The following is a 27224-nucleotide window of genomic DNA, read 5'->3' as shown; positions in this document are numbered from 1 at the left end:
AAGGTGACTGTTACTGTATATGGTCTCTGTTCCTTTCAAGACAGCATGGTACTGGCACAAAAACAGACCCATAGATCAATGGAACAGAATAGAGAGCCCAGAAATAGACTCTCAACTCTATGGTCAACTAATCTTTGACAAAGCAGGAAAGAATGTCCAATGGAAAAAAGACAGCCTCTTCAATAAATGGTGCTGGGAAAATTGGACAGCCACATGCAGAAAAATGAAATTGGACCATTTCCTTACACCACACACAAAAATAGACTCAAAATGGATGAAGGACCTCAATGTGTGAAAGGAATCCTTCAGAATCCTTGAGGAGAACACAGGCAGCAACCTCTTCGACCTCAGCCGCAGCAATGCAAAAGGCAAGGGAAGCAAGGGCAAAAATGAACTATTGGGATTTCATCAAGATCAAAAGCTTTTGCACAGCAAAGGAAACAGTTAACAAAATCAAAAGACAACTGACAGAATGGGAGAAGATATTTGCAAACAACATATCAGATAAAGGACTAGTGTCCAGAATCTATAAAGAACTTAGCAAACTCAACACCCAAAGAACAAATAATCCAATCAAGAAATGGGCAGAGGTCATGAACAGACATTTCTGCAAAGAAGACATCCAGATGGCCAACAGACACATGAAAAAGTGCTCCATATCACTCGGCATCAGGGAAATACAAATCAAAACCACAATGCGATATCACCTCACACCAGTCAGAATGGCTAAAATCAACAAGTCAGGAAATGACAGATGCTGGCGAGGATGCGGAGAAAGGGGAACCCTCCTACACTGTTGGTGGGAATGCAAGCTGGTGCAACCTCTCTGGAAAACAGCATGGAGGTTCCTCAAAATGTTGAAAATAGAACTGCCCTATGACCCAGCAATTGCACTATTGGGTATTTACCCTAAAGATACAAACGTAGTGATCCAAAGGGGCACGTGTACTCGAATGTTTATAGCAGCAATGTCCACAATAGCCAAACTATGGAAAGAACCTAGATGTCCATCAACAGATGAATGGATCAAGAAGATGTGGTATATATACACAATGGAATACTATGCAGCCATCAAAAGAAATGAAATCTTGCCATTTGCGACAACATGGATGGAACTAGAGCGTATCATGCTTAGCGAAATAAGTCAGGCGAAGAAAGTCAACTATCATATGATCTCCCTGATATGAGGAAGTGGTGTTGCAACATGGGGGCTTAAGTGGGTACGAGAAGAATAAATGAAAGAAGATGGGATTGGGAGGGAGACAAACCATAAGTGACTCTTAATCTCACAAAACAAACTGAGGGTTGCTGGGGGGAGGGGGTTTGGGAGAAGGGGGTGGGATTATGGACATTGGGGAGGGTATGTGCTTTGGTGAGTGCTGTGAAGTGTGTAAACCTGGTGATTCACAGACCTGTACCCCTGGGGATAAAAATATGTTTATAAAAAATAAAAAATTATATTAAAAAAAAAAGAATCCTTTATAAAAGCACAGCCAATCATACCATGGTTTCCATCTTTAAAAATCCATAATGCTTCAGGGTGCCTGGGTGGCTCAGTTGGTTAAGTGTCTGACTTTTGATTTTGGCTCAGGTCAGAATCTTGGGGTTTTGAGATTGAACCCAATGTCAGCCTCCTTGCTCAGCATGGAGTCTACTTGATATTCTCTCTCTCGCTCTCCCTCTGCCCCTCTCCACAGGCTCTCTCTCTCTTTCTCAAATAAATAAATAAATCTTTAAAAAATAAAAAAATAAAAAAATAAACACTATATAATAAGCATTTTTTCCCAATTAGTGGTAGATGTTTTTTATATATTTTAGATATTTTTCTGTATGTGTTCCAAGTAGTTTATTCACATGTTCATAGGTTATTTTTTATTTTTCTTATGATGCTTTTTAATGTAAGAGATTTTTATAATCTGTACAGTTGGTACTAGTATATATGCTTAAATTTTAGGTAATTGGGCATAAAATTAAGCTCTGGAGTTGAGATAATCCCACCCTTTTCTTTTCCCTGAGTAGCCACTCTATCATGTATACCAATCATTTCTAATAATAAGGAATTAATATAATGATGGAGAATATATAGTAATGGACGTATTTTCCATTAGGACATTGTTAAGAGGACACTTGGGTGGCTCAGTCGGTTTAGCGTTTGCCTTCAGCTCAGGTCATGGGATGGAGTCCCACATCTGGCTCCCTGCTCAGCAGGGAGCCTGTTTCTGCATCTTCCTCTGCCTCTCTCTCTTTCATGCATACATAAATAAAATCTTTTTTAAAAACCCAAAAATCAAAAAAAGAACATTATCAAGATGGCAGAAGAGGAGTATATTTGGTGCCTTTAAAAAGGTAATAAATACAGACTTCTAAAAATATTTATGGCCAAAATGCATTATAATGGTATTGGAAGTGACTACACAAAACATCATATTTTGTTTGCACAATTCAGTTGGGTCAGAAATTAACATGACTTTACAATCACCTAAAATCTTCCAGAAGCAATACAAATATCAAGTCTTAGCCATTGTGTGGGAAGGCAGATGTTGACAAAGGGGAAGAAAAGACTTTTTATGAAATACTACAAGTTAATGTTTAAGGCTTGGTATATTTACATTGATCACTGTTATTTGGGAAAGTCTTTTCCTCCGTACATAACAGTTTTTTATTAAAATAAAGTACTTTCCAGGTGAAAGTACATTCCCCGTACCTCAGTACTTTATATTCCCTGAGTCCTAGTCTTTAGAAATTTCATGACATTTAGTGAAACTTATTTGTATCTAGTGAAAATGTAACTGTCTACTTGAAAAACAAAACCAGTTTCATTCCTGGTCTTCTATAAAAACATGTATATAATTGATGCTAGATCATTTTTAAAAAATGCTTTACATGTGATCTAATTAATGTCATTCATTAAAGTAATGAAGGGGTTTGAAAAAGAATATCCATCTACAAACTCATCATGGGTTTTGTTACAATATAGCTTAACTGAATTATTTATAGTAGAATTGGGTTTTTTTTTTTGTCCATTGTTTATGCTATTGCCAACTTGTTGGTTTTATTATTTCTGTTCATCATTCTACCATGAGCAGCGAGTTTCTCAGCACATTTTTTTCTCTTTTTCATGAAACTTACAGTAATATGGTCTCTGAATCACATGGGATGTCCATAGCAGGGCTCTGCCACTCTCCAGGGGATCTGTCCTTCTGCATGGTCTTCGTGCCTGTGTCTTCACAACACAAGACCTTCCTGTACCACATGACATGGGAATGGTAGACCCTGAGCATCAGAGGACATTCACAGCCCCATGGAAGTGACATATGACACTTTTGATAGAGTTTTTCTGGATGAAGGCAAGTACTTATACCTGCTGAACTGCAAAGGTGTTAAGTACAGTTTTCTGAGTTCAGGAAAATGTCTTAAACACATGGCATTATCTCTGCCAAAGCTTATTCAAAGGAAGACTGCCATGGGATATTCGAATTTACAAGGAAATGAAGTATAAATTAGAAGACTAATTAATTTAGCAAGTGAGTTCTTCCCTGTGAGCAGATTATTTACTTGTATCCCTGGTGAAACTCTTTTTTTTTTTTTTTTTCATCAAGGCAAGATCTGAAATACATAAAATACATACCCACACATGCAGACACTCTCCTTCTAGTGTCTGGTCTTGGGGAAAGATGGAGGCAAATTTCCATGAAAAACATCCAGGCAATATTGAAGGCGAACAATGATGCTATGATTCACCACCTTGTTAAGGGGTCTACTCTGCCCAGTAGTGGTAGAAACTGCCAAATTCTTGCTCTCTGGGCTCGCTTCTCAAGAACACCTTGCAAACACTTTTCTATAGAGCTTTGTCTTTTCTGTGTTTATATCAACGAATAGACTGTGGATTTCCATTCCGATGCAAGGAAGTCATCCTACTATCCCTAGTTTTGTTCTTATTTTTTATTTTTGAGCAATTCATCTTTTCATACTAATTCTGCAGATAGAATTTTGTAGATCTGATTGTTCTTTTGCTTTAGTGATGCCTAGTTCTTGTCATCTTTATTAGCCAAGGCTATGATCACCTCCACATTTGTAATCCCTTCTATTTCTACAGCCTCAGTGAGGGTTAGGAAAGGCAATTAATTGAGCAGATAATTTCCCATCTCGGCAGAGTGGAATGAAGTAACCTTGTGAAAGTTTGATATGTAATCACTGGGTTTGTGGTTTTAGAAACATGTAACATAAACCAATTTGGGGACGCTCTTGGGTTTAAACACTCCTTATAATAGCTTAATCTAAGAATGAGTTTCTTAAATATTTTCGATGAAAAAAATATTTCTAAAATAGGAAAATTGGAAGAGAAGAATGCTGGTATAATGAATAGAGACCTATGAACAGCAATAACTTAAGATTTCATTGTTTTCCGTTGCTTTTATTTTAGCACCTCATTTTAATTCAGGGAAAAGGTGAACAGACTTTCAGGCTGTTAACCTCTCGTCTTCAAGCTACTTTCTCTCTTCGAAGGAATGAACTGAAGCACACGTCCTTAGGTATTTATCACTTGATTCTGACATCTCAGCATTCATTTGATAGATTAATGGGCAAAACTGCCAGTGCTGATTTCTTTCTTCCCATGACTTTTGGCATAAGCAGATAATTTCAGAGACATTTTCTACAGCTCTTGGAATAATTTTAAGAAATTTACTGGTAAGGCAGTCGGGGGGAAGATAGCTTCTTCAAGGCTAGTTTTCATGCACCTAAAACCCTGAAAGTATTTTGATTGTCCAGCAGACTCTCAATATTAGACTACTGTAGAAGGCTGCTGTGCTTAAGTTTCCTCCATTAATATGATTCTTTTTTTGCCATTTTAATATGCTGTGGTTGGCTAAATATAATGAATTTTTATAATTGAAGTGATTTTTGAGTTCGGATATAAAGGTGAGCTAATACAATCAACCATATCTTAAAATACAAATTTTAAAGCAAATATTAACTTCATGACATCCAAACATAGATTTTATACATTGATTTCCACGAGTACAGGATGATGACTTTTTATTTTTTTTTTATTTGTTTTAGAAAGAGAGAGACAGGGGTGTGAGGAGAAGGGGGAGAGGGAGAGAAAGAATGAATCTTAAACAGAATCCACATTACTTTTTCAAGCTTACAGTCCCCAGTCACTATCTCACATCTGGCAGATACAGTGTACTTGATAAATGTTTGAGGAAGGAAGGAGGGAGGGAGAAAGGAAGAAAAGATTCAGGGCAGACCCCATACTGAGGAAGAAGCCGCTTCCATTTTTTTGCTGAACTTCAAGTTTAGGAAATCATTGAAAAATTTTATAGCTCTCTAACCAGGCCGTAGCTGTTGGATAACTACTCTTGAATAAAATACAGTAGAAGCCAAAATATGAGCTGCATGTATTATTTTCTATTAATGCATAAGGAATTACCATAAACTCCACTTGAAACTGATTTATTTTGTAATCCTGTGGGTAAGAGATCTGGATGTGGGTAGACTAGATACTCTGCACAGGGTCTGACTGGGTTAAAATCAAGGAGTCAGCTGTGGTTGTGGTTCCAAGGTGGGATCAGGATCCTCTTCCAAACTCACTGGTTTATTTCCTTGAGGTCGTAGAATGGGGGTTATTGTCTGGCTAGGTATAAGCCGGGCCAGCTCTCAGCTACTATAGGCTGTTCCTTGCCACGTGACCCCCTGCCATAGACTGAATTGTGTTAAATTCAGATGTTGAAGCTCTAACCTCCAGCGTGGCTGTCTTGAAGATAAGGCTTTTAGGAAGTAATTAAGATTGAATGAGGCCATAAGGGCCAGATCCTAAACTGATAGGATTGGTGGCTTTATGGAAAGAAGTGAACTGGCAAGCCAGGAGGAGGGCTCTCACCAGAACCTGACTGAGCTTTGATCTCAGATTTCCAGCTTCCAAAACCGTGAAAAACCTTTCTTTAAGCCACCTCATCTATGGTGTTTTGTTATGGCAACTTGAGGTAAGACACTCCCATAGGCATTTCACGGCAATGATGTTTGCTTTTTTTCCCTGGCCAGCCAAAGAACATCTCTGATGTCCTCTTCTATGAGCAAGCAAAGGAAATTAAGGGTTCATGTAGTAGGTCAAGCAGACGTGGGGTCTTAATTAACTACACCTGTAAGATCCCTTCAGAGCAACATCTAGATTGTTGCTTACTTGGATAACAGGAAGGTGTATGTATACCAGAGGCTGGGCTCTTGGGAGCTATCTTAGATGTCAGCCTGCTAGAGTACATATATTTTTCAGATTCACATTTTCTAATAGCCATATTACAAAGTAAAATGAGACAGGTAAATTCAAATTTAATAATATGTATTTTAACTGATATACCAAAATATTTCAACATAAAATAAGTATCAAATTTTTAGCAAGATAATTTATATTCTTTTTTTCTTGCAAGATGTTAGAAATCCAGTGTGTATTTTATACTTAGCAGTGCATCTCAATTCTGACTGTCCATCTTTCAAGTACTCATGACCATAAGTGAGTAGTGATGGCCTATTCAACAACATAGTTCTAGATAATTAGAGATATAATCTAGGTTAATTACAATTATAGGTTAACTACATTAAGAATTTAAGGAAGAGGGGTGCCTGGGTGGCTCAGTGGGTTAAAGCCTCTGCCTTCAGCTCAGGTCATGATCCCAGGGTCCTGGGATCAAGCACCGCATCGGGCTCTCTGCTCAGTGGGGAGCCTGCTTCCTTCTCTCTCTCTCTCTGCTTGCCTCTCTGCCTACTTGTGATCTCTGTCAAATAAATAAATAAAATCTTTAAAAAAAAAAAAAGAATTTAAGGAAGAAAGAATGGCATCCCAACATCTTCTGCGCCTGGGAGTTTACATTGAAAGTAAACTCTAGGAGGGGGGCGTTCCTGGGTGGCTCAGTGGGTTAAAGCCTCTGCCTTTGACTCAGGTCATGGTCCCAGGCATCGGGCTCTCTGCTCAGCAGGGAGCCTGCTTCCTCCTCTCTCTCTACCTGCCTCTCTGCCTACTTAGGATCTTTATCAAATAAATAAAATCTTAAAAAAAAAGAAAAGTAAACTCCAGGGGTAAGTGCAACCATCAACTTTATTGAATATGCTTTTCTTTTTTAAAAAAAATATTTTTAAAACATTTTATCTATTTGAGAGAGATAGGGAGAGGGAAAGAGCACGAGAAGGAAGGAGAGTCAGAAGCAGACTCCCCACTGAGCAGGCAGCCCGATGAAGGGCTCGATCCCAGGACCCTGGGATCATGACCTGAGCCAAAGGCAGATGCTTGACTGAGCCACCCAGGTGCCCTGGATATACTTTTCTTTCAGCTTGAATTTAGGCTAAATAACAAAGTAAACTGAAATTAATTTAAAAAGAAAAAATGTAGTTCACAAAGTTCAAGTAAAAAGTAAAATTATGTTAAAGCTCTTAAAGTTTCTTCTCATATTTAAATCTTATGTATAAATAATTTATAAGTAACTCCAGTTTTAAATTCCTATAGTTTTAAATTTCATCCAAATTCTACTTTAATAGCATCATTTCCATAATTAGTAAATATTTAATTTACTAAAAATTTGAATATAGATGTGGCCATTGCTTAACATAAACTCTAGCGAACAGGGAATTGTTTCTTTAACTTGTACAGAATGCGGCGAAACATCTTTGTATATTTTAGTGGTTTAATGATATTTAAGTTTTAATCTTCAAGTAATACGTTATCCTATTTTGTAAACAGCATAAAGACTGAGTTAAATAACATGCATTTATGTCGACATCCTTTAAATGCAGTCTGAGTTGCAATGATAAAAACAGAGAAGACTATGTTTATTATTGAAACTACATTCTTTTATATTTCATGTGATAACAGTATTTATTTTCCTGAGGGAGAAAATCAGTTCTAACAAAGACTAGAACACCCAGCACCTGTGTTAATAATCACTACATGATAATTCCTACCAATAGAATTTAAATATTATTAAACAAAGTAATTTTGTAAACATGTGATATAGTCTTAGTTCTTAAATAGCATTTTACCAATCTGGGCACTTTACCTTTTAAACTGAAATAATACCAAGCAGCTTCTTGGTGTCATTGACAGAAATATATAATTAATATTCATAGAAATGTAACTGTCCCACTCACAAAATTTAAAATGTTTATAAGTTTTTGCAAAGCATGCTGTTTAATTGCTTTCCATAAACTGTTGTATCATTTGACCACATGTTTGGAATAGTAAAGGCACTTCACCTCATAAATGTTCCTACCTGGACTGCTGAGAGAATTTCTTGCATTGATCTTACTCTACATTCTTTACCACAGGCTGCCGACTGGATATTTTGCTGCATTTGGTTTTATTTTTGCTTAAATTGCATTGTGATTGTGTCCTCCACATTCCAGATTGTTGACATATATGCCTACCTTAAAATATGAAGGAAAAACATGCTACAAAATGTCTTTTACTCACACGATTGTTCTTTTGGTTTGAGACTAGTGGGTGAGTTAGAATAAGTGGGGAAAGAAAAAAAAAATAGAAAAGGAAAAGGATTGGAACACTATATCAAAGACTAATGAAGTACTGTGTGGTGACTAAGATAATAATAAATAAAAAAAAAAAGGAATGAGAAAGAGAAACAACACATAGTGACGAACAGAAGGAATACCGCCCTGTGTGTGTGTGTGTGTGTGTGTATAGTATATTTTATTTCTTTTTAAAGATTGTGTTTATTTGTCAGAGAGAGCGAGCACGTGCACAAGCAGGGGGAGTAGCAGGCAGATGGAGAAGCAGGCTCCCAAAATTTTCAAAAGCAAAGCTAGTTGCCTATTCAGTCTCTCCACTGGGCTAATAGGCATGCCAAGCACTATTGCCGATCTGGTTTAGGCTACTCTCCTATCTGCTTTAACTGGTCTCCAGGCTCCAACTTTATCCTTTCTTGTAATTTCTCTACATCAATGTCAGAATGATCTTTTAGAAATGAAAGTCAATATTTGAAATCAAAACCTCATATGATTTCTCATCTTATGTAGAGTAAAATTCAATGTTTTTCTCCTGACCTACAAAATCAGAAGTCACTGTCCCTTGACTACACCTCCAATTTTCACTCATATTGCTCGAGTCACACTGGATTTAGTGCTGTCTTTCTTCTCCTGGATACCTGCTTGGTTAATGTCATGTTTTTTAGGCTTCTGCTTTTATCACCTTATCAAAGAGATCTTTTCTGATTAATTTTTGTAAAAAGCACACCTACATAAATTGTCACTGTTAATGTCCTTTTCCAATTTCATTGTCTTCAGAGAATAAATCAAATCCTGACATATAGAATTCTTCTTATTTCTATTTGCTATGGTTTCTTTTCTTTCCTTTTTTTTTTTTAAAAGATTCTATTTATGTATTTGACAGAGAGAGACCCAGCCAGAGAGGGAATACAAGCAGGGGGAGAGGGAGAGGAAGAAGGAGTCTTCTTATTGAGCAGGGAGCCTGATGTGGGTCTCAATGCCAGGACCCTGGAGCAGGGAGAGCCCAATGTGGGGCTCAGTCCCAGGACCCTGGGATCATGACCTGAGCCAGAGGCTTAACAACTGAGTCCCAGGCACCCCTTACTTATGGTTTCTTGTAAGGTCCATGAGGACAGGGATTGTCTGTTTTATTTTGTTTTGTTTTGTTTTTCATTGCCAAGTAATTTCAACAGCTGGAGCAATGCTTGGTACTCAAAAATATAATTGAATGAACCAAAGTGAATACCTACTTAGTCATTGATTTACTGATAAAAATGTATTTCAAGAAATTAACATGAAATTCAAACAATGCTAAGATTATAAAAGGAAAAGGTAATTAAGATAACATTTCTTTTTGGGGTGTCTGGGTGGCTCAGTGGGTTAAGCCTCTGCCTTTGGCGGCTCAGGTCATGATCTCAGGGTCCTGGGATGGAGCCCTGCATCTGGCTCTCTGCTCAGCGGGGAGCTTGCTTCCCCCTCTCTCTCTGCCTGCCTCTCTGCCTACTTGTGATCTCTCTCTCTCTCTGTGAGATAAATAAAATCTTAAAAATATATATTTCTTTTTATTTTAGCAGATTTCTATGTGTTATGTACTATTTTGTCTTGTAAATAGTTTTTACATATAGAAGTTAAAATTTCCATAGTATTTTGTTTCTGAATTCCAGTGAGTGATCACGATTTATTCACTACTGTCTGGGCCAAGCATGTGATTGCTTTAAGCCTTTGTTATTACTCTCAGGTGCATGGTAATCCCTGTGCAGCATGATAGGCAATATTGGGACAGAGCCATGAAATCACTCCCAGTACCTCCTGCATGCCAATGTTGATGCCGTCAAGATCTCTGTGAGGTGGGAGCTAAGGAGGAAGGCTCGGAGAATTTATCAACATGCATGTACATTTATTTTAATCTCCTATTAACTTATCAGGAAATTGATCAAAATCATCCTTAGATTATAATTGCTCTTCTGATCATTGAAACAACAATGACTTGAGAAAAGGTCAATTAGGACTTTGGAATTAGGAGTGGGAAAAGAGTAAAAAAGACAATAATTCTTTTTTGCCACAATTGATTATTTAAGAAATCAAGTTCATTAAAGAGCTAAAAATTTATAAATGAACATGAATAAACTATAATTTGAGTGTTATGCATTTCTTATATATTACATAATTTATTGTTAAAAAATACTATTATATAATAATATAACATATATAAAACATGTAATTTTAAAATTTTAATACTAAAAACATATATCCTGCAACAGTAAATAAAAAAATATGTAAGGAAGAAAGGTAACCATAAATATAAATATTTGGATGAAAAGATCTATTTAATACCATTCTACTGTTACTCAGAGTTATGTGACTAGAATTTCCTCCAAATAACATAATTCTTACCTCAAAAATACACATAGCACTGTACTTACCTATGGAAGAGCTAAGGGATTAGAATGACATATGTTATTACGCTAGATCTTAATGTTCAATAAAATATTAGTGGATGTTATTAATCACGGTTCTTTACATGCAAATTAAGTTTTATTCTCCATAAATATAATACAAATTAAGTTAAAAAATAGAACTCTTGAAGGAAAAACACATACTTGCAACATGATGTGATTTAATTTTAAGACCCATGTGTACGCATGTCATCACCAAATTATAACTTCGTATCTGTCCTCTGCTGTGCTTTATCCTGCTCCTACCCTGCTCCTTCCCTTGTGCAGCTCTCAAAATGCAGTACTTGTCACAGTCAGGATAAGTAAAACCTTTCAATCATGGTAGCATTTTTGTAGTTACTCGATTTATTGAATTCTTATCCCCATCATATTATAATATAATGCAATATTACATGTTATGATTATGTAGAATAACTCTAAAAATTGTGGCACACGGGTCAGTTAAGCATCTGCCTTAGGCTCAGGTCATGATCTCAGGGTCCTGGGATTGAGCCCCACGTTGGGCTCCCTGCTCTGTGAGGAGTCTGTTTCTTCCTCTCCCTCTGCCCCACATCATGCTCTTTCTTGCTCTGCTCTCTCTCAAATAAGTAAATAAAATCCAAAAAAAGTAATGCTTTGCATATTGTTTTTAAAAATAAATACTTTCATATGTTATATTAACACAAAATCATGCAATACATAGTTCTAAGGATAATTATCTTTAAGCTACAACTTTACAAACTATACAATATATATCTTTATAGATAAATATGGTAGAACTTCCAAATTTAACAATTATGTACACACTTAGGAAAGCATGATATTTTAAAAATCCATTGCCTGTCAGTATAAATGTTCATTATAAATAGAGTATTCTCATATCCATTAGATAGTTACAATTTTATTGGCTAGGTGATCAAGAGGAAAAAAATCACACCAAGCTGATCTTGAGGAAATAGAAACAGTTAAATAATATAGAGATGAAGCTCATTATATCTCATATAATATTCATAGCTAGCATTTCTCCTACATATTGCCTGTTGCCAAAATGACTTATTAATCATATAAACAAGTTAAAAACATAAAAAGAATCATTCTTACCATCTCCAACAACTCACGCTCTTCTCATTTTCCCTGCTGTTCTTTCAGTCTTCATCCAAATGTGAACAGAAATTTTACAAAACCATAATTATAATTTATATAATTATGATAAACCTATGCTAAATTCCATGTTATACTTTTTTTTCCACATTATATATTTGATAAAGCTTACATTCATTCAATATCCTGTACACATTAACTGGGCACGCCTACCATCTTCCATGAATTGTCCTAAACGAGGTGGTCAAAGATTAATAAGTTTTTTTTGCCCTCTAAGTAGCTCCAAGTATAACAGGGAAATTGACATGTAAACAACATGCAGATTTTTTTTTATAACAAAAGCTATATTGTAATATACACATTGCAAAGGTAATAGAAACTGGAGAATAATCAATTCTGCCACATTTATAACTGAGTGTTTTAAAGAATGCTGGTTATGCTACTGAACACAACTAATGAGCAAATAGCTCATTTTACAAAAACTGAATTGAATTGCCATGATCTAATAATTAATATCCTTACACAAAATAAATTAGATATGTTAAATACTAATGTCAGTTTCAATGACTAGTTTAAAATAAGGTGTGGGTGTTATGGACAGAATATTTATGTCTCCCTCAAATTTATATGTCAAAACCCTACTTCAGAAAGTGATGATGTTAGGAGGTGAGGGCCTTGGAAGTTGATTAGATTTACGTGAGGCCATGAGGGTGGGGTTGGTGTCCTCATAAAGAGAAAAAATAGAGCTCTCTCTCTGTCTTTGCCATGTAAGGACATAGTGAGAAGGTGGTCCCCAGCAAACCAGGAAAAGGGCTTTCGCTAGGAACTGAATCAGCTGGCAACCTTATCTCAGACTTCCCAGCTTCCAGAAGTTTTGTCTGTTGTTTAAGCCCCCCAATTCCAGCAGCCTGAGCTAAGATAGGGGTTTAATAGTGGGATAAGTTTGGGGGAGGACTCCTTTAGCCATTGAGTACGTATCTATACAGTGTATAGTGAAATGCTCAGTATTCTCGAATCAAGAGGATTAATTTATAGTTACATGCTGTTTAAGTGCTGAACAAAGCTGGGAATGGTTGGAGGAACAGTCTGTTCAAGCAACATACCAGAATAGAGTGGCAGTATTTGAAGTGTCACAGTTCTGTGTCATGGGTTTCCCTTTGTTCTTTGGAAAAGAAAACGCCCTGTTCTCGTGTGCCTAGAAACTGAGCTTAGATGACACAGAAGGGGGCAGCTCCAGTGTCTACCTGTCAATGAGGCTGACAGGCATAAATGGGCTAGGTTCCCAACCATTCTCAACCCTGATGCAGATTCCTGTCAAGCCAGGGAACAGGAACAAGATACATTGACAGATATCACCAACGGGAGGATACGAACAATCCCCCACAGGCCATACACTGTCTGTCACAACTCCTCGAAGGAAAAAAAGATGGAACTAGCAGGCATGGCAAATCTAATCTACTTTACACATTAAGACATGGTCACCTGGGCAAACTATTTGTGTCCAGGAGAACTCTGGAGTTATCTTTGCCAGAATAGGTTTCCCACCTCATTTCTCTTCCCTAGCCTAACAAAAGATTTTCCCTAATTGACAATACCTGTATCAAAAATCCCATTCACTATAATGGCAACACATTTAATATATAAGAAACAAGGATTTTCCTTTTCCAAGACCAAATTAAACTTAGTTTATATTTCAAACCATGTAAAACCATTTGCAATTAAAATTTTTTTAATTAAAAAATTTTAAAAAATTTGAACAATGGGCTATAAAAACAGCATCAAGGAGAAGCTGAGAAATGCTGATAACATATTGCAATTTATTCTTTTGTATTATAACTGGATTAAAGATTTCACCTTCTGCTGTTCTTCAGTACAGAAGGATTTTTTTTTTTTTAGGTAAAAATGAAGTGTTTGAAGTTAATAATGCAATAGACCTCATTATTTTTAGAGAACAATGATTTGTTCCCAAATTCTATTCTGAATCTATATTTGCTGTTATATATGGAATATAATCTCTAAATCCTTTAGATGAAAGTCTGTGACCCTTTGAAATAATTCCATCAACATACACTTAAAGAATTACAAAACGTGCATATCAGAATAACTATGATTTAGTTATGATTTATTTATACTTTCCTTTTTTATCTGATTGCTTTATTATAGGACGATATTCTCTTCAGATAGCATTGTTCAGCTTCTCTTCATGCATAGAGATATAAAAGACCTAAAACCAAACCATAAATGATTTTTCCCTTTTAATTTTTTCCTGTATTTTATGCAACTTTATGTGTGTGTGTGTGTGTGTGTGTGTGTGTGTAGATAGGTAAGTAGATCTCCCCCTCCATTATCCAAAACATGTAATAAAGTGGAAGATAATAGCATTTAGAATCAATAAAAAATGTTAAATTGGCATAGCTTCCTAGTTCATGATGTTGAATAGGTAGAAAATAAAGCACCGTAGTTACTGGTTTTTGTAAATATAATATACTATCTTTCCATCTTTGAACGGATCATTTATTCATCACTTAATGCAGGCTTCAATTTAAGCTCTGTATCATTTAACTTATTAAAATAAAGTTCAGGGGCTGCTGGGTGGCTCAGATGGTTAAGCATCTGCCTTCAGCTCAGGTCATGATCCTAGGATCCTGGAATCGAGTCCTGCCTCAGGCTCTCTTGCTCAGCCGGGAGAATGCTTCTCCCTCTTCCTTCCACTACTCTCCCTGCTTATGCTCTCTTTCTCTCTCTGTCAAATAAATAAATAAAAGTCTTAAAAAAAAAAAAGTTCAGTATCCATTAAGAACACCATTCTTGGGGTACCTGGGTGGCTCAGTGGGTTAAAGCCTCTGCCTTCGGCTCGGGTCATGATTCCAGGGTCCTGGGATCGAGCCCCACATCGGGCTCTCTGCTCAGCCGGGAGCCTGCTTCCCTCTCTCTCTCTGCCTGCCTCTCTGTCTGCTTGTGATCTCCGTCTGTCAAATAAAAAAATAATAAAAAATTTAAAAAAAAAAACCACCATTCTTCACCCCATACAATTTTCAGTTTTGAGTTTTTTTCCTAGGAAGAAAAGAAAGTGGGTGGGAAGATATTGGCAACAGTGTTTCGTTAGTGGGATGGTAGGAATGTCACTTACGTATGACAGGATTTAATTTGCTTTTCTGAACACTGTCTTTTTCATTTCTTCAGTGTAGTGATTGATATTTTTAGTCTGTAGGAGATTTGAAAGATAAAACTGATCTAATATATGTGCACATAAAAACTGATTTCGGGGCACCTGGGTGGCTCAGCTGGTTAAGGGCCCAAATCTTGGTTTTGGCTCAGGTCGTGATTTTAGGATTATGGCATCCTGCCCCCTATGGAGTAACATGCTCACTGGGGAGTTTGCTTGAGGTTCTTTCTCTATCTCTTTGTACTTCCCTTGCACGTGCATGCTCTCTAAAACAAATCTTAAAAAAAAAAAAAAAAAGATTTCATCTATATTTATATGTTTTTACTTCTGTTCCATAACTATACCTAAACACCTATTTATATGCAATATTTTATAAGCCTCTGTTCCCATTTCCCTTCATTATATTCTAACTGGGTGATGGCAAGTTAAACCGATGGTAATCTGTCTTATGCTACCAGCCTCTCATATGATCGTTTTAACTCTCCAGTTAGAAGAAACGGGTGAGTGATACTAAACAATGAGGTATGATTTAAGTAGGGTCCTGCATCACTTTGAGATGGCCTGAGAACAAATAGTCCCTTTTCTCAAAGTTTCTGCATAATTTTTCATTGCGAAATGTGTGATCTTTGTAAAATTTAAGGTGCTTTTTCTAGGTCAATATACAAAAATGAAATTAGGCGGGAAAGAGTGCTTTCCCATTCTGGATGCAGACTTTTTAAACTTTAAGATTGGTACCCTGACATAATTTCCTGGTGCATTCAAAGTGCTGTCAATGATTTCCTAGAATATTAAATATTAAGAATATTTCCTAGAATATTAAGGTATACTACCTTCGGTCATTTAATTAAGTTTTATCAGGCAGAAACTATGCATAACATATTTAGCATTAGGTTATAAAGACCAGATTATCCCCAAGACAATAGATATCAACCCTGTTAGAACAATATTATTCTTTAAAGAATATGTATTCTTTTATATCTCATTTTCCTTCCTCTCATAGATAAAGAAATTATCCTCATCTGAAATTGTGTAGTTTAGTGGCTTGTTTTAGATCTATACACACACACACACACACACACACATACACACACATATATATATATACACACACACATATATACACACACATATATTGGATATATATACACACACATATACACACACACACATATATTGGATATATATACCCATACACATGTACACACATATATATACACACACATATATACATACATATATATACACAAACACGTATATATACACACATACACACATATATATGTATATATACACACATATACAAATATACATATAGACATAAATAATTTGGGGTCTTACCCCTACAGAACCTAAGTTCCATAAAAACAAAGGCTAATAGGTATTTTATAACTTCTTAGATGGCCAACTTAATGATTTTGTAACTTTATGATGGTGCGAAAGCAATGTGCGTTCAGGGGAAGTGTTCTTCAAATTCTGAATTTTGATCTTTTCCTGGGCTAGCAATACGAAGGACCATAGCAATATGGGAGCAGACACAGCTCCCAGTCATCCACACAATCACAATGGTAAACAACCAATAATCCTTCAACTATTTTGTACTGGCACAACCATTCTCTTTTTCAGATACTATAAATAACATGAAAATTATAATTGACATGAAATGTTCACTATTTTATTATAAAATTGTCTTTGTCTTAGATGATTTTTCTCAACTGTAGGCTCATATCAGGGTTCTGAGCACTTTTTAAAAAGAAGATTTTATTTATTTGAGAGAGAGAAAGAACGTGAGTAGGGGGAGGGGTAGAGGAAGAGGGAGAGAATCTCAAACTGACTCCATGGAGTCTGGCCTGGGGCTCAATCCCAGGACCCTGAGATCATGATCTGAACCAATATCAAGAGGGACACTTAACCAACTGAGCCACCCAAGTGCCTCTGATCTGAGCACTCTTAAGGGAGGCCACACTAAGCAATGAGGCTCAGTAGGTTAGGTATATTACATATAATTTTGATTTTCTATATTTTCAGTTTATGATGGGTTTGGGGGAATGTAACACTGTTGTAAATAAAGACACGTAATCTTTACCTAAAGTAGCCAGTTGCTAACATGTGGCCCAGTTGCTTTATCATTTATAGTCTCTCTTCTCTGTCTCTAGCATTACATTTTAGATGCAAGCTATGCACTTTTGGCATGGAAAGCACATAACTAGTGTTATGTCATTCTCAGTGCATCATGTTAGGAAGAAAATGACATAGGTTTGTCTGAAGAGGTATGTTGACTTTGGTTATGATGGAGCCACTGGTTTTCTTTATAATCAAGTCTATTTTCCCCATTTGGAATTAATAATAATTTTTAGAGAGATGTTGAGACTATGTTAAATATCCTATCTTCATTAATTTTCACCCAAGAGCTTCTAGCTTCCTTTAATCAATGTTAGAACTTCATCATTCCAGTTATATATTTTAATTAGCATCTTGCTGAAAGATTTTCCCCTCTATTCTATTTATTTATTCACTCATTTATTCATGACGGCATAAGCCTAGAGATTGCTATTTTATGCAGTGAGTTATAATTTATTTCCATCATTATTTACTTTAATGTTCAAAATGTTCTACTTTTGGTCAGTGGAAGTTCCACTAAGCTAATCCTTATGTTCATTTTTGTGTACCAGTCATTCTCAGAACCCTTCTTTATTTTCTGATAGGACAAGATATTCCAGGCCAACCTTGTGTTCCTGGTCCCAACCCTGGAATTGGCCATATGTCCAAGGAGCTTGCTTATTCCTTATAAAAACTACATTTAGCAACCAAGATCTTGGTGCTAGATTTCATTATTTCTGATTTTTTAAAATTTTATTATTTATTAGAGAAAGGGGGAGAGAACAAGCACAAGCAGGGGGAATAGTGGGCAGGGAAGAAGCAGGCTTCCCGCTCAGCAAGGAGCCCAAGGTGGGGCTCGATTCCAGGACGTGGGATCATGACCTGAGCTGAAGACAGCTGCTAAACCAACTGAACAACCCAGGGGCCCCAGATATGGTCATTATTTCTGCTGGGTCACTGTTTGGGGCAAATTTAGCAGACAAAATTGGGAATAAAAAAAAAATACATCACTTTATATCCTGCCACGTTGCTGAATTGCTGTATGAGTTCTAGTAGTTTGGGGGTGGAGTCTTTTGGGTTTTCCATATAAAGAATCATGTCCTAGGAAGATGTTGCTGCGGCTGAGGTCGAAGAGGTTGCTGCCTGTGTTCTCCTCAAGGATTTTGATGGATTCCTTTCGCACATTGAGGTCCTTCATCCATTTTGAGTCTATTTTCATGTGTGGTGTAAGGAAATGGTCCAATTTCATTTTTCTGCATGTGGCTGTCCAATTTTCCCAGCACCATTTATTGAAGAGGCTGTCTTTTTTCCATTGGACATTCTTTCCTGCTTTGTCGAAGATTAGTTGACCATAGAGTTGAGAGTCTATTTCTGGGCTCTCTATTCTGTTCAACGCAAAAGGCAAGGGAAGCAAGGGCAAAAATGAACTATTGGGATTTCATCAAGATCAAAAGCTTTTGCACAGCAAAGGAAACAGTTAACAAAATCAAAAGACAACTGACAGAATGGGAGAAGATATTTGCAAACGACATATCAGATAAAGGACTAGTGTCCAGAATCTATAAAGAGCTTAGCAAACTCAACACCCAAAGAACAAATAATCCAATCAAGAAATGGGCAGAGGACATGAACAGACATTTCTGCAAAGAAGACATCCAGATGGCCAACAGACACATGAAAAAGTGCTCCATATCACTCGGCATCAGGGAAATACAAATCAAAACCACAATGCGATATCACCTCACACCAGTCAGAATGGCTAAAATCAACAAGTCAGGAAATGACAGATGCTGGCGAGGATGCGGAGAAAGGGGCACCCTCCTACACTGTTGGTGGGAATGCAAGCTGGTGCAACCTCTCTGGAAAACAACATGGAGGTTCCTCAAAATGTTGAAAATAGAACTGCCCTATGACCCAGCAATTGCACTCTTGGGTATTTACCCTAAAGATACAAACGTAGTGATCCAAAGGGGCACGTGTACTCGAATGTTTATAGCAGCAATGTCCACAATAGCCAAACTATGGAAAGAACCTAGATGTCCATCAACAGATGAATGGATCAAGAAGATGTGGTATATATACACAATGGAATACTATGCAGCCATCAAAAGAAATGAAATCTTGCCATTTGCGACAACATGGATGGAACTAGAGCGTATCATGCTTAGCGAAATAAGTCAGGTGGAGAAAGACAACTATCATATGATCTCCCTGATATGAGGAAGTGGTGTTGCAACATGGGGGCTTAAGTGGGTACGAGAAGAATAAATGAAGGAAGATGGGATTGGGAGGGAGACAAACCATAAGTGACTCTTAATCTCACAAAACAAACTGAGGGTTGCTGGGGGGAGGGGGTTTGGGAGAAGGGGGTGGTATTATGGACATTGGGGAGGGTATGTGCTTTGGTGAGTGCTGTGAAGTGTGTAAACCTGGTGATTCACAGACCTGTACCACTGGGGATAAAAATACATGTTTATAAAAAATAAAAAATTATATTAAAAAAAAAAAGAATCATGTCATCTGCAAAGAGAGAGAGTTTGACTTCTTCATTGCCAATTTGGATACCTTTTATTTCTCTTTGTTGTCTGATTGCTGTTGCTAGGACTTCTAATACTATGTTGAACAAGAGTGGTGAAAGTGGGCATCCTTGTCTTGTTCCTGATCTCAACAGGAAGGCTGCAAGCTTTTTCCCATTGAGGATGATATTTGCTGTGGGTCTTTCATAGATAGATTTGATGAGGTTCAGGAATGTTCCCTCTATCCCTATACTTTGAAGCATTTTAATCAGGAACGGATGCTGGATTTTGTCAAATGCTTTTTCTGCATCAATTGAGAGGACCCTGTGATTCTTCTCTCTTCTCATATTAATTTGTTGTATCACATTGATTGATTTGTGAATGGTGAACCATCCTTGTAGCCCAGGGATGAATCCCACCTGATCATGGTGGATAATCTTTTTAATGTGCTGTTGGATCCTGTTGGCTAGGATCTTGTTGAGAATCTTAGCATCCATATCCATCAGTGATATTGGTCTGAAATTCTCCTTTTTGGTAGGGTCTTTGCCTGGTTTGGGGATCAGGGTAATGCTGGCTTCATAGAAAGAGTCTGGAAGTTTTCCTTATGCTTCAAAGTGCAGAAATCAGTGGTTTTCTTATACACTAACAATAAAAATACAGAAAGGGAAATTAGAGAATCGATTCCATTTACTATAGCACCAAGAACCATAAGATACCTGGGAATAAACCTAACAAAAGAGGTAAAGGATCTGTACTTGAGGAACTACAGAACACTCATGAAAGAAATTGAAGAAGACAGAAAAAGACGGAAGACCATTCCATGCTCTTGGATTGGAAGAATAAACATTGTTAAAATGTCTATACTGCCTAGAGCAATATATACTTTTAATGCCATTCTGATCAAAATTCCACTGGTATTCTTCAAAGAGCTAGAGCAAATAATCCAAAAATTTGTATGGAATCAGAAGAGACCCCGAATTGCTAAGGAAATGTTGAAAAACAAAAGTAAAGCTGGGGGCATCATGTTACCTGATTTCAAGCTTTAATACAAAGCTGTGATCACCAAGACAGCATGGTACTGGCATAAAAACAGACACATAGACCAATGGAACAGAGTGAGAGCCCAGATATGGACCCTCAACTCTATGGTCAATTAATCTTTGACAAAACAGGAAAAAATATACAGTGGAAAAAAGACAGTCTCTTCAATAAGTGGTGCTGGGAAAACTGGACAGCTATAAGTAGAAGAATGAAACTCGACCATTCTCTTACACCGTACGCAAAGATAAACTCAAAATGGATAAAAGACCTCAACGTGAGACAGGAATCCATCAGAATCCTAGAGGAGAACATAGGCAGTAATCTCTTTGATATCAGCCACAGAAACTTCTTTCAAGATATGTCTCCAAAGGCAAAGGAAATAAAAGCTAAAATAAACTTTTGGGACTTCATCAAAATCAAAAGCTTCTGCACAGCAAAGGAAAGAGTCAAAAAAAAAAAAAAAAAACAAAGAGGCAACCCATGGAATGGGAAAAGATATTTGCAAATGACAGTACAGACAAAAGGTTGATATCCAGGATCTATAATGAACTCCTCAAACTCAACACACACGAAACAGGCAAACATATCAAAAAATGGGCAGAAGATATGAACAGACACTTCTCCAATCAAGACCTACAAATGGCTATCAGACACATGAAAAAATGTTCATCATCACTAGCCATCAGGGAGATTCAAATTAAAACCACATTGAGATATCACCTTACACCAGTTAGAATGGCCAAAATTAACAAAACAGGAAACAACATGTGTTGGAGAGGATGTGAAGAAAGGGGAACCCTCTTCCACTGTTGGTGGGAATGCAAGTTGGTGCAGTGTCTTTGGAGAACAGTGTGGATATTCCTCAAGAAATTAAAAATAGAACTTCCCTATGACCCTGCAATTGCACTCCTGGGTATTTACTTCAAAGATACAGATGTTGTGAAAAGAAGGGCCATCTGTACCCCAATGTTTATAGTAGCAATGCCCACGGTTGCCAAACTATGGAAAGAACCAAGATGCCCTTCAAAGGACGAATGGATAAGGAAGATGTGGTCCATATACACTATGGAGTATTATGCCTCCATCAGAAAGGACGAATACCCAACTTTTGTAGCAACATGGACGGGACTGGAAGAGATTATGCTGAGTGAAATAAGTCAAGCAGAGAGAGTCAATTATCATATGGTCTCACTTATTTGTGGAGCATAACAAATATCATGGAGGACAAGGGGTGTTAGAGAGGAGAATGGAGTTGGGAGAAATTGGAAGGGGAGGTGAACCATGAGAGACTATGGACTCTGAAAAACAATCTGAGGGGTTTGAAGTGGTGGTGGTTGGGGGGTGGGAGGTTGGGGTACCAGGTCGTGGGTATTTTGAGGGCACAGATTGCATGGAGCACTGGGTGTGGTGAAAAAATAATGAATACTGTTTTTCTGAAAATAAATTAATTTATTAAAAAAATACATCATACACATATATAGTCATTTTTTCTTGTGAACCTATTGTAAATACCACCAGTTGTAACTCATGGCTCATGGAGCACATGGTACAATCTGGCTCTCTGGTTTTCTTTATGTGTAATTCTCTTTGTGAGTAGTGATATATCTAGCTCCCATTTTCTACTATATCTGCTTAACCTCAAAAAATACAGGAAGTGTTTTAGAATTCATAACAAAACTGAAAATCATGCCTTACTAATTAGAATTTGATGTTTGCTTGCAGATTTTCTTTGATATAAAATGTAAGTACTTTAAAATACATATCTCCAGTGTTTAATTTCATATTTTTCATAACTGGATCTGAATAACTCCTATTCAGATATAGAATATTTCATCCCCTCTTATTATTCTCTTGTTTCTTGTTCTTGACAAATATCTCCTCAGAGGTGACCATTTTTAAAAACTTTCTGCACAGATTATTTTTATCTATTCTAGAAATTCCTCTGAATGAAAATGTACATTATGTTCTCTTTTGTTCCTAGCTATTTCACACATCATAAAGCCTTTGATAATCATCCATTTTGTTTTATGGATCAGTGATTTGCTAATTTTTACAATTAATATTCCATTGTATGAATACAGCACAATTAGCTATCCATTCTGCTGTGGGTGGACACTTGTGTAATACTAAGTTTAAGAATATTATAATATTATGGGTAAAGTTGTTATGAACTTCCATAATCAGTCTTTTTGTGGACATCTGTTTCTCTTGGATGAACATGTAGGACAGTACTTTCAAAGTAATATGTTGTCAGGTTATTTTTGTTAGAAAGTGCCCCCCCACCAGCAATATAGGACAGTTACATTTGTGTCTTATCCTTACCAACTTTTGATGTCCATCATCCTCTCACCCTTCTGGTGTTTGAGTAGTACTACCTCATTATTGTTTTAATTTACATTTTCCTGATTTGATTCATGTTTATGTGATTATTGTTACTTCCCTTTTCTTAGTTTGGAAAATGCATGTTCAAGTCTTTTGATCATTTCCTTATTGATTTTTTTTTTTTTGTCATTTAACTGTTGAATTGGGAAAGTTCCATTATGTATATGATAAGAGTTCTTCATCAGATATATATGTTATATTTTCCCCTCTGTTAATACCTTGCCTCATTATTTTTTTAATAGTGTATTTTGATAACAGAAAGGATTTAATATTTATATAGTTTAACCTATCAATTGTTGCTTTTGGGTTATTTCAAAGAAAATCATTATTTGTTTCTGATTCATGACTCTATTTTCTTGTGTCCTCTCCTAGAAGCTTTATATACCTAGCTTTTACATTTAAGTCAATGATCACATCACACTAATTTTTGATAGATGATATGAGATGGGCATGTGAATTATTTCCTGTTTTTGTTTTCCCAAATGGATATTCAAGTTTTCTAGCATCATTTGTTTAAAAAGTTTCATTTCTCCATCAAGTTGCTCTGACACTTTCTTAAAAAGTAAACCAACCATATATGTGTGAATACATTCCTGTTCCATCTGTTTATTTTATTGTGGTATTACACTATTTAGATTACTGTAAATTTCCTGTATACTTGATGCCCAGCTTTGTTCCTCTTTTATTTTAGGTCCTTTGCATGAATTTAAAGTTACTTTGTCTATTTATATTGAAAAACATACTGGTATTATGATTACCTTGAATCTATAGGTCACATTGAGAAGAATGGACATTTTAATGCTGAATATTTTAATGATAAATATATTTATATAAGTTCAGCATATTTTTATTCTTTTTTTCCTTCTGGTTTGATATTTCTATATTTCTATTAAAATAGGTTTCTTACATGGATTTTAAAATATATTTTCCAATTTGAATAAGGCAGATTAGATCAAGCTCTTATTAGCTGCATATTTATTGAAGTAAGGTCTGGAAAGATCTGAGCTGTATGTAGCCATAAGGGACATGTGTTTGTGGGATATGTATGTACAGATGTTTGTAATGGGTATGGATGGAAAAGTGAGGAAGATGGATGTTGAGGACACCTTTATTCAGGCTTCTGTTAAGGAATTTTAGAAGATGTGGAAATACAAAAACAAATAAACACAAAAACACAAGAAACTTTATTTTCTACATTCTGCGCTCTCCTAATGAGACAGCAGGGAAATAGACTCATTAAGAAAGAGAACTACTGTAACTGACAGAATTTTTAAATAAATGAGGAATGATCTGATTGTTGATGTGGAAAAATCAATGAGCCTCACAATTCACACATTAATGATATTTTTCACTAACAGCTATTATAACAGATATTCTTTAAGATTTTAATTGTTTATTTGACAGAGAGAGAGTGAACACAAGCAGGGGGAGTGGCAGGCAGAGGGAGTGGGAGAAGTAGGCTCCCCGCTGAGCAGGGAGCCTGATGCGGGCCTCGATCTCAGGACCCTGAGATCAGAACCTGAGCCAAAGGCAGATACTTAATTGACTGAGTCACCCAGGCACCCCTATAATAGATACACTTGTTTGTGTTGTGAATTTTTATTAGCAGATGAATTATTGCATATAATTCCTTACAATAGCAATTCCCCCAAGAAATTAGTCCACACTATCAACAGCAGAATAGGATAATTTTCCCTATATGTTTATTCTTATGAAAAGTTCATCATGGGGGCACCTGGGTGGCTCAGTGGGTTAAAGTCTCTGCCTTCGGCTCAGGTCATGATCCCGGGATCCTGGAATCGAGCTCTGCATTGGGCTCTCTGCTCAGCAGGGAGCCTGCTTCCTCCTCTCTCTCTGCCTTTCTCTGCCTACTTGTGATCTCCGTCTGTCAAATAAATAAATAAAATCTTAAAAAAAAAAAAAAAAAGTTCATCACAGGACCCTCCTGAATTCACACCTCTGCAGGAGGCTGCAGCTGGACCCAATCCAGAACCGTGTCTCACAACAAACTGTGACAACAATGTCACAGTTTGGAGCCCTCAGGGCAGGATTCATCAGATTGAGTATGCAATGGAAGCTGTCAAGCAAGGTTCGGCTGTGGTTGGTCTGAAATCAAAAACCCATGCAATGTTGGTTGCACTGAAGAGAGCACAGTCAGAGCTTACAGCTCATCAGAAAATAATTCTCCATGTTAACAACCATATTGGTATCTCAACTGTGGGACTTACTTCTGATGCCGGACTGTTATGTAATTTTATGTGCCAGAAGTGTTTGGATTCTGGGTTTGTATTTGACAGACATGTTCCTGGGTCTCATCTTGTATCTCTAATTGGAAGTAAGACCCAAACACCAACACAATGATATGGCTGGAGACCATATGGTGTTGGACTGCTTATTGCTGGTTATGATGATACGGGCCCTCACATTTTCCAAACCTGTCCATCTGCCAACTATTTTGACTGTAGAGCCATGTCCATGGCAGCCTGCTCTCAATCATCTCATACTTACTTGGAGAGACATATGTCTGGGTTTATGGAGTGCAATTTGAATGAACTGATTAAACATGGTCTACATGTCTTACGAGAAACACTTCCTGCAGAATAGTACCTAACTACAAAGAAAGTCTCCATTGGAACTGTTGGTAAAGACTTGAGTTTGCAATCTATGATTATGATAATGTTGATGATGATGTGTCTCTGTTCCTGGAAGGACTTGAAAAAAGACCACAGCCTGCTCAACCTGCTAATGAACCAACAGAATATGAAGTTACAAACCCATCTATATGTGTATTTTCAAATATGTAAGAATGCAGGAACACATACTGATGGCAATAATCTATACTTTGAACCCAAAGATGCAAGGTGGTCTTAGGGTGTGTTTTAGGAACCAGTCCAGGTATGTTTTCCCAGCAACTCATCTGAAACCATATAGTGATGTGCATTTTTCCTTGAGAGGGTCTATATATAATCATTTTCTAGAAAAATATAGTTATCTGTGCTAATGTTTCTAGATGAAGAACATAGTGTCTTTGTGGCTTTAAAGACAACTGCAAAATACAATTTTTTACCTGCCGCACCCCCCTCCCCACAAAGTTAATCATAAAGGAAAAAGGGGAGATGGTTTGTATTTAAAAAATGAGGTTTTAAAGACTGACCACCATTCTCAGAAAACCCTGTTCTTCTCTTTCATTTAGGGAATAGCTGGAGGGAAGAGCCCATGAGGTTTTCTATAGAAAAGGCCTGCCAAGTCTAAGCTCTGTCCCTTTGTCTGCTGAATAAATATGTGCTAATCTGCTTGTAGCTTGCCATCATCCTTTCATATTTTTTATGTTCCTTGGTTGCTTGATTTATCTCCACAGCCACAGATATTCTTCATACAAATTTTCATTGACTGAAGTGATACCTGTTCCTAGGCACAGTTGTTGACACACTGCAGGGCTCACCATCATTGTCAAGAGTCCTAGGGATGCTAATGGCTCCACAAATGTAGTTTGCATTGAGCTAGAAGAATAGGGGAGATAATATCCATTTCCTTCATCTCTCCAGGGAGTCAATAGTAAGATTGCAGAGACCCTGATCCAGAATACTCTTTTTGTGCTCCTCTTATGCTTTATGGTTCCTGACATGAGCGGGAAGTTCAGAGTTCAGGTTGAACAAAGTGACTTCCCTGACCTCAAGCCTGTAGCATTCGTCTTAGGACAGTGAAAAATAATTGAATTTTCCATGTAGAAGCATCTGGGTAAACTGCTCATGAGTTGGCTTTGAAAATGAGAGTATAGGGGTGCCTGGGTGGCTCAGTCAGTTAAGTGTCTGCTTTCAGCTCAGGTCATGATCCCAGGTCCTGGGATTGAGCCCCACATCGGGGTCCCTGCTCAGAGGAGAGCCTGCTTCTCCCTCTGCCTGCTGCTCCCCCTGCTTGCATGCTCTCTCTCTTCCTCTCTCACTCTATCTCAAATAGATAAATAAAATTAAAAAAAAAAAAAGAAAATGAGAGTAT

General features: G+C 36.9%; 1 pseudogene; it reads left to right on the top strand.

The window, feature by feature from the left end:
• The window catches only part of LOC101680518, a 101813-nt pseudogene extending 75781 nt beyond the window's left edge, over positions 1-26032 (top strand).
• Positions 26033-27224: the final 1192 nt, after the last annotated feature.

Source organism: Mustela putorius, unplaced genomic scaffold, assembly GCF_011764305.1.
Source record: "Mustela putorius furo isolate JIRA1106 unplaced genomic scaffold, ASM1176430v1.1 tig00003845_pilon_pilon_pilon, whole genome shotgun sequence".
NCBI classification, from domain to species: Eukaryota; Metazoa; Chordata; class Mammalia; order Carnivora; family Mustelidae; genus Mustela; species Mustela putorius.
This window is presented reverse-complemented; position numbering and strand designations above follow the sequence as displayed.